Genomic DNA, 7,041 nt, shown 5'->3' with positions numbered 1-7,041 from the left:
GGTGTGGGGTAAGTACACCATCCGTGCGGCGGCGGCTGCCTATCCAAAAGGTAAATTTTAAGCTTTTTGTGAAAAGTGGTAACAGCGAGAATATGGAAGTCTGGGGGGGATTTAGGAGTCAGCTAAAGAACAGATACAAAGGCCAGTGTTCCATAGGCTTGTGGGTGGCTATATCCAGCTGCAGGGGAGAGAGCTCAGCTAACTGTGTGAGCCTTGAGTTGATGGTACTCGGCTTGCATATTAATTATGGTATTTCTTTCCTCAAGTCCAAACGTGCTCGTTTCAGAAAAAAAGAGGGTTTCTTCCTCAGCGTATCAGTTGGGGGGGAGGGTTGGCTTTTTTTAAGCTACACCTACATTTCTAGGCTGGATGCTGTGAGAAGCTCAACTCAAGCACAGAAAAAAGTTTTCAAGCTGGCTTTAATCATCTTCACTTGCTGCCCCAATACTGTACATGCAGGTACAAGCCAATGAAAATGTGAATACTTCAGTTTTTTCCTCCTTGGGGAAAACTGGCTAAGAATATTTTACAAAATAGCGTGCACCCTCACAGCCATCAGTCCTGCTGCGTATAAACCACAAAAATACAAGAGTTTTACATTAAGAAAGACCACACACATATAAAACATTACATAACACAGGTATAAAATTGCCATTTGCTCTTTTAAATCTATTACCATTCTCAAGTATCATCACAAGCCCATCCCCTTGTCTTGAATGTGGAACTGGGGCTTAAAGGACCCCCTAGTTCATCTCTCTGGCATTTATTTTAAGGTGGAGCTGTTACACTTGCGAATCTGTCATCAAAGCAAAGTTTATCACAAAATACAAGTGGGCTAGTGAAGGCAGCCAAATTTGTTCACTAATGCAATCGCATCCTGGTTTCCAAAAGTACAAAGCTACCCAGGATGAGAGCGTCAGCCCTGTACGAGTTCTGCACTTAACTCTCCTTTTCGCCGTAGGTGACGGATGCACACAGAAAGACGTAAGGTTGACGTGTGCCACTCCAAGGGTGAGATGTCTGCTACCTTTTTCATTAGAGATTGAAGGCTAAGCGTGTAGTAGCAACTAACTCGTGGCTACTGGAGTTCTGACAGTTTCCCAGTCTCATGGGACTCTCTTGGTTTAGGCAATTCTTTTCAATGCAATTTGTTGGGGACTTTAGGGTGGAAAATGTGAAGTAGCATAGATTTCTGTGTCCTTGCTTGGTTGTACCACTTTCGTCTGATGCACCCCTGCCAAGATACTAGTCTTAGCCTCCTGAAGCAGCTACTGGGAGGAGGAAGGCTACGGTTAGAAATGACTGTCTGGCTGAGTTGCTCAGGGTGCATCTCTCACTGCCTCATACCTTTCGTCATCTTGCACCGTTTCATGTAAATTTTCTTTGCCGGTGCGTGTTAGTGTTCTGCCCCCTCAGACTTTTTAGGGGGCTAATGCAGTTTAAAAGGCATAGGCTGTGTTTTAAAAATTTGTAGGGTATAGGTAAAATCCCTCACGTGTCATGTTTGGGAATACAAGTTCTGAATTTTTTGTTAGGATGAATGCTTCAGTTTGGGCGCTTCTAAAAAATTCATTGGTGCTTTTCTCTGTGTGCTTGTTCGGGTTTGGTGTTTTTTCCTGGTGCTGTCAGTAATCAAATTCAAGGACAAAGTTCAATGCAAACTTGGAGCTGCTACTTTACCAAGTGTTACTAAGACTGATGTATATGCTTTTATATTTGAGGTATAAACTTTTTAGATTAATGACAGATTCTTGAGTCCTGGACAATACCTCAAATGGTCCAGGTGCTTGTTCATCGCTTAATTTTGAGGTGGGGAGTAGGACAACATGATGGGGAAGATTATTTACTTTTAACTGCATGAGAAGATCAAGCCCTTTTAAGAAAACAAGGCCACCAACTTCAAAGTGCTAACATTCAAGAGGCATCCGCTGCAGGGTCCTTGGCCAGTTGGGTACAAGGAGGGGAGCGCTGCTCCGTCCAGAGGCCCTCTGACATCAAGCATTGCGTCACGGTTCCCACTGCAAGCGTGAGGACACAGTTCCCTTTTTTTAGCGAGTGCTGGGATCTAGCAGGTATATACAGACGGCAATCCCGCTAGGCAGTCGGGTCAACGTGCAGGACCCGTCCTCCCTGCCTGCCTGCTTCTGGGGCTCCCTCTCTCCGCCCGCACCACAGGCAAAAGCTTTAGGGAGGGTTTAGTGCCCCTCCAAGAGCAGCAGCACTGTCCTCGGCTTGCCGCAGCCGAGATGCTCGCCTCCTTGCCCGCCCTTTGTGGGAGGAGAGGTGTATGAGGGGAGCGGGACCCCAAACACCGCCGGTGTCGGGCTGAGGGGCAGCCTTTGGAGCGCTGTCTATCTGCGTGCTCTCTAACGGGAGAGGTGACGGGGGGTACCAACTGTCCAGCCTAATCGTCCCTCCCTCCAGAGAAGCACTCTGGCCGCTTGCTTCCCTTGCCCTTCAGCTCGGCAATCAGTAGTGCAAGTGCTAAACGAAGCAGAGGTTGGGCTCGCCGGAGCCAGCGTGGGAGCAGGTGGTAGATGCACACCCCGAGTAATTGCTCTTCATTGCACAGTTACAACAAAAATAACCTGAATGTGACAGAGTGCACTAAGCTCTGGCTCTTAAAAAAAGAGAGAACGAGGAGGAAAAAATAAAAATAAAAAATGAGGTATACCAATAATCGGAGCTCCAGACAGGCACAGTGGTCACACCAGCTCTTGGGTCTTGGTGGCAGCTGCTGACCCAAGCCGCTTTCTCCTGGATTCCAAGACGCTACCGTGCTCCGTTCTGGTGTCTGTGCCCGAGGCAGATGATCGGGGTTAAACAGTGTGGCGGTTATTCAGACAGCAAGACAAACACTGAGGCCCTTTACTGTACATTTTTCCAAGTTTGCTTTTTAAAACCTAAATCTTCCCCAAATACGGACGAGCTCAGTTAAGGTGAGCATTATGGTCACATCTGGTCGCTGAGTCTGTTTTGTATAACTTCAGCAGTGTTACACGTAGCACACCTTTACCCCACCGATTCCAACCGTGCTTATTGCAGATGCTTTTTTGTTCCACAGGAAGTCTTTTCTGCAGCCTTTCAACCTTCTTGTTAGCTCATAAACATAACTGTCGCACCTCTAACAACCTGCCAAGGGTTTATGCTTGTGAACATGAAGTAGAAGGAAGACTTCCAGTTGAAACAGCTTTGCTAGAGAAACACTGGAGCGGGCCGTCGTGCCTTTGGCACATCACGGGATGCAAACCTTGCTTTTACTGAAGGTATTTTACAGATCTGTCTGGAGGCATGAAAACCCAAAGGAAAGCAGAGAGTGCTCTTCATATCTTTTTCCTCTGTGATGCAAAACACATTTAGACTTTGAATTCAGCCATCAAGAACAACGGTGCCTGAACACTGTTCCTTGCCCTTTAAAATGCAGTTATTTTCCAAATCAGTAGCCAAATACACACCCTTAAGGAAGTTTATGGATGTGCATTGTCCAAGCGTTTCGCATCAATCTGGGAAGAAGTGTCTGAGTCAACTGGAAGAAAATAGAACGTCGAGTCTTTATGCCTGAAAAAATATCACCGGTGCCGTTTTTATAAATGGCCTTATATCAGTAAAACCCCTTAAATTGTACTCGCTGCGGCTGAAAATTTGCTGAGTACCCACTTAAGCAAAGGTATTTAAATGCGTTCACTCCTCTCACGTGCGCCCGACGGGCGCAAACACGTACAACTACAGGCTTGACTTTTCGAGTCTCATCGCTGCTGGAGCAGTCGCGGAGGACAGCGAACAGAAGTGATTCCCTGTCGGTGAAGGGAATCCTGATCCCGCTCCTGTAGGAATTTCTGGTCTCGTATTTGCCGTCGAGAGCTACATCTGTAACTGCTTCTGGAGAAAAGGTTTTAAGAGCTGGAAGAGGTGGCCGTGGAGGGAATACTTCCCACCATCTCGCTTGCTCTGTGGCATTTTCCGAAGCCACTTAAGAGGTTTAGTTTCTGATTGCTGGCCAGTTAATTGGTTCTGTATCTCAGTGGGTTTCAGAAAAAATATGTCTAAGCATCCTCTCCCTACCCTCTCAACATGCTATGCGGTTGATGAAACAGGAGCTCGTTTCTGATTGCGCCCAGAAGCCTTCTGGTGCCCTAGAAAATTTTCACTCAACTTTGGCAAATAAAACCCATTCCAGGCTTGTAGAAAACCCAGGGACAACTTAGGCCTGGGCGTGAAATCATGTAGTAGTTTCTGTGCTTCGCTGTGTGGCCGGGACTTTTTTTACTGGAGTTTAGAGGATGTTTAAGTATCGTTTCAAGGCTGTTTTGGCAAAGTCCATCCTTGTTACTCAAGCAGGGTGCCTGGATTCTGACACCAGCATCTACTGTCAGCTCTGCTGTAGTAAGGTCTTCTGTGTCTCGGCTGGGTGCTGCTACTTGCTGCTCACTTACTGCCGGGAGTGCTGGGTATAAAACGGGCTGCAGAGCTGATTCAGTTTAATGTTGTTAATTCTTTCCAGGGAAAAATATCCGGAAAGTTGAATGGTTTGAATTTCCTTTCCTGATGGAAGGTAGAGGAAAGGGAGGAAATAATCTAATGCGTAATACCTAGTCAGTGCAGCCACCTTTTGCAAATCGTAGAATACATTAAAAAAAAAAATGCCCTTTGCAATAAATCATTCCCCCGGAAAGCAAGCTGGAGTCCAGAAGCTTGTGGTTTTTCTGGTGCGTCGCATGTAGAAAGCAACTGGGTGTCTTGGCTTTTTTGTTCTTCTTGTTCGAGGATGGAAAACATCTGACGCATGGGCTCACGCATTCAGAAATGAGAAGGAGCTGATGTTGCAATGTAGACGTGGCACGCGTCGGTCTCTTCTCCTGTTCTAGTTTTTCCGCACAAGTGTAAGGTGGGTCCTGACCCAGATGCTTCCCCAGAGAAGTGAGTACCAGCTCCCTGGGGGGACTGGAGGTGTAGTGCTGAAAGTGAAGAAGTTAAGGTTTTGGTGGCTTCCCGTTTGTCTCGTGAGTGACGATCATTCGAAGTCCCTGCACAGTGGCTCCTCCTTGCCGGTCTCTCAACGAGCAGGAGGAAGCGTTCCCGCGAAGCCGTCGCGTTGCAGCGAACACTGAGAAAGAACCGGGCTGCGGTTTGTTCTGATGCTAGCTACGCTGTTATCCTCCCATGCATCCTCAGTCTATCGACGATAAAAAAAAACCCCAAAATTTGGGTTTTCCACGTTTCCTGGCGTACCCAGCTGTGCCTCCCAGGTGATGGTTCTCTTCTCTGGGTTTTCCACGTGCCAGCAAGGGCAGGTTTTTCAACAGGCGCAGAACCACTGAGCCTTTTGCTAGACCTCAGGCTTCTGCTGCTGTGGGTGCACGCCCGGCTGGCCCGGGGTCCCTGCTGCTCATCCACGTCTGTTCTCTATCTCCAGAAAAGCGTTATGTTGCTCGCAGGGGGGGAGCAGTAAAGCTCTGCAACTCGCTGGAGAAATTTAGAGCCAGCGAGCTCTGTGCTGGAAGGGGGTGGGATGCTCTGTCCACACCAGTGAGCAGAAAATGCCCACAGAGCTCCCTGCTCTGCCCACACTGCTGTTCCACTTCTCCACGTGGACATGGCTACTGTCCCATCACTGGCAGATTTTTCATTTTTTTGTTGAAACAGAGTTGGTAAAGAAAAAGCAAATAAAGTTAGCTTGAAAGAACAGAAACCTTTTCCTCTTAAGATGCCTTCCCTCATGTGTATTCAAAAATCCAGCATGCCAAGGCAGAGAAGGTTTAGTCTCATCCAGGCGTCATCGACCTCATATAACTGCTTCGTGCTCGGGAAGGAACGTCATGTTCAAACCGTTGTTTATTCCTGTTTCAGTAGTCAGGGCACCGAGTTTGCTTCCTCAAACCGCTTGAGGCTGTTAGTGCATCCCACGGTCCTACACGTCACCGTGCAGCACGAGCTCAGAAATCGGTGCCTATCGCTCGAGCGAGCACTTACCGCTCCGGCAGATGAGGATTTAATCCATTACGAGGCGGCCACTGGGGTCCTGAAGCAGCCCCCTCTCCATCCCAGGTCAGCAGCATCCAGCCTACTCTCTTCTCAGAGGTCTACGGTGATTTTGATTTGGTAAAGATCCAAAGTCCATGCTAGCAGCTGAAATTCCTTGACACGATGTCGCTAAAATCGTGGCGGGGAAAACAGGCGAAACTCGTGGCGGGTAAACCAGCCGCCGAGCAGCGGAGTTTTGCTGACCCCCGGTTTTGGGTTTGTGGAGGGGACAGCTTCATCGCAAGTCTTTTCCTTCAGGTTTGGTTTTGTTCCATTGTGGCAACAGGTTCGAGCTGGTTCGTCGTTCCTGGTGTCACCAGGAGAACCACAGGTTGGTTTTGTTGTGCTCTGTGCATTGTGAAATTCTCTCCTTTGCCGATAAATAGTTGTAAAAAATCCCAAGTGTGCTGTGGGTTGATTTGTGTTAAGGACTGAGGGTCAGAGCCACCCGGTTGGTAAAAATTCCCCATTAACCTTTTGTCTTCTTCCAGTCTCAAGACTGCTCATCTTTTAGTGTGTTGTTTTTTTTTTTTCTCTTTTGGAAACCGATCCGTCAGGACAGTCATTGTGTTAAGTATATTTTATGAAGAAACCAGAGTTTCTAGTGGTGTCTCCCCTGAGTATTTTCAGCAAATTTCATTAGGCACCTTCAAAAAAAGCTTCCGTAATTCTCGGTTTTGCTACAAGAACTGGTCCCTCGGGGGGAACCAAAATGCTGCTTTAAAAACAAACAAACAAAACATACAAACAAAAAACCCAAAACACTCATCCTGATAATAAATTCAAAGCATCTAGTCCTTTGTTCATAACCTCTCAGTCACCCTAATTCCAGATCAGCAGAAGATGCTGTTGAGATGTTCCCCTGTAGCGTACCAAGTCGAGAGTTAGAGAAAGGTGCGTCCTGCCGCGCGGTCTGGCAAGCCCTCTGCTCCTGCTTGAAATTCAAGTATCACGGAGAGCATCCCAGCGCCACGGAGAGCATCCCAGCACCGCGGAGGGCATCCCAGCGCCGAGGAGAGC

The sequence above is a fragment of the Phaethon lepturus genome, unplaced genomic scaffold (assembly GCF_000687285.1).
Source record: "Phaethon lepturus isolate BGI_N335 unplaced genomic scaffold, ASM68728v1 scaffold55862, whole genome shotgun sequence".
NCBI classification, from domain to species: Eukaryota; Metazoa; Chordata; class Aves; order Phaethontiformes; family Phaethontidae; genus Phaethon; species Phaethon lepturus.
This window is presented reverse-complemented; position numbering follows the sequence as displayed.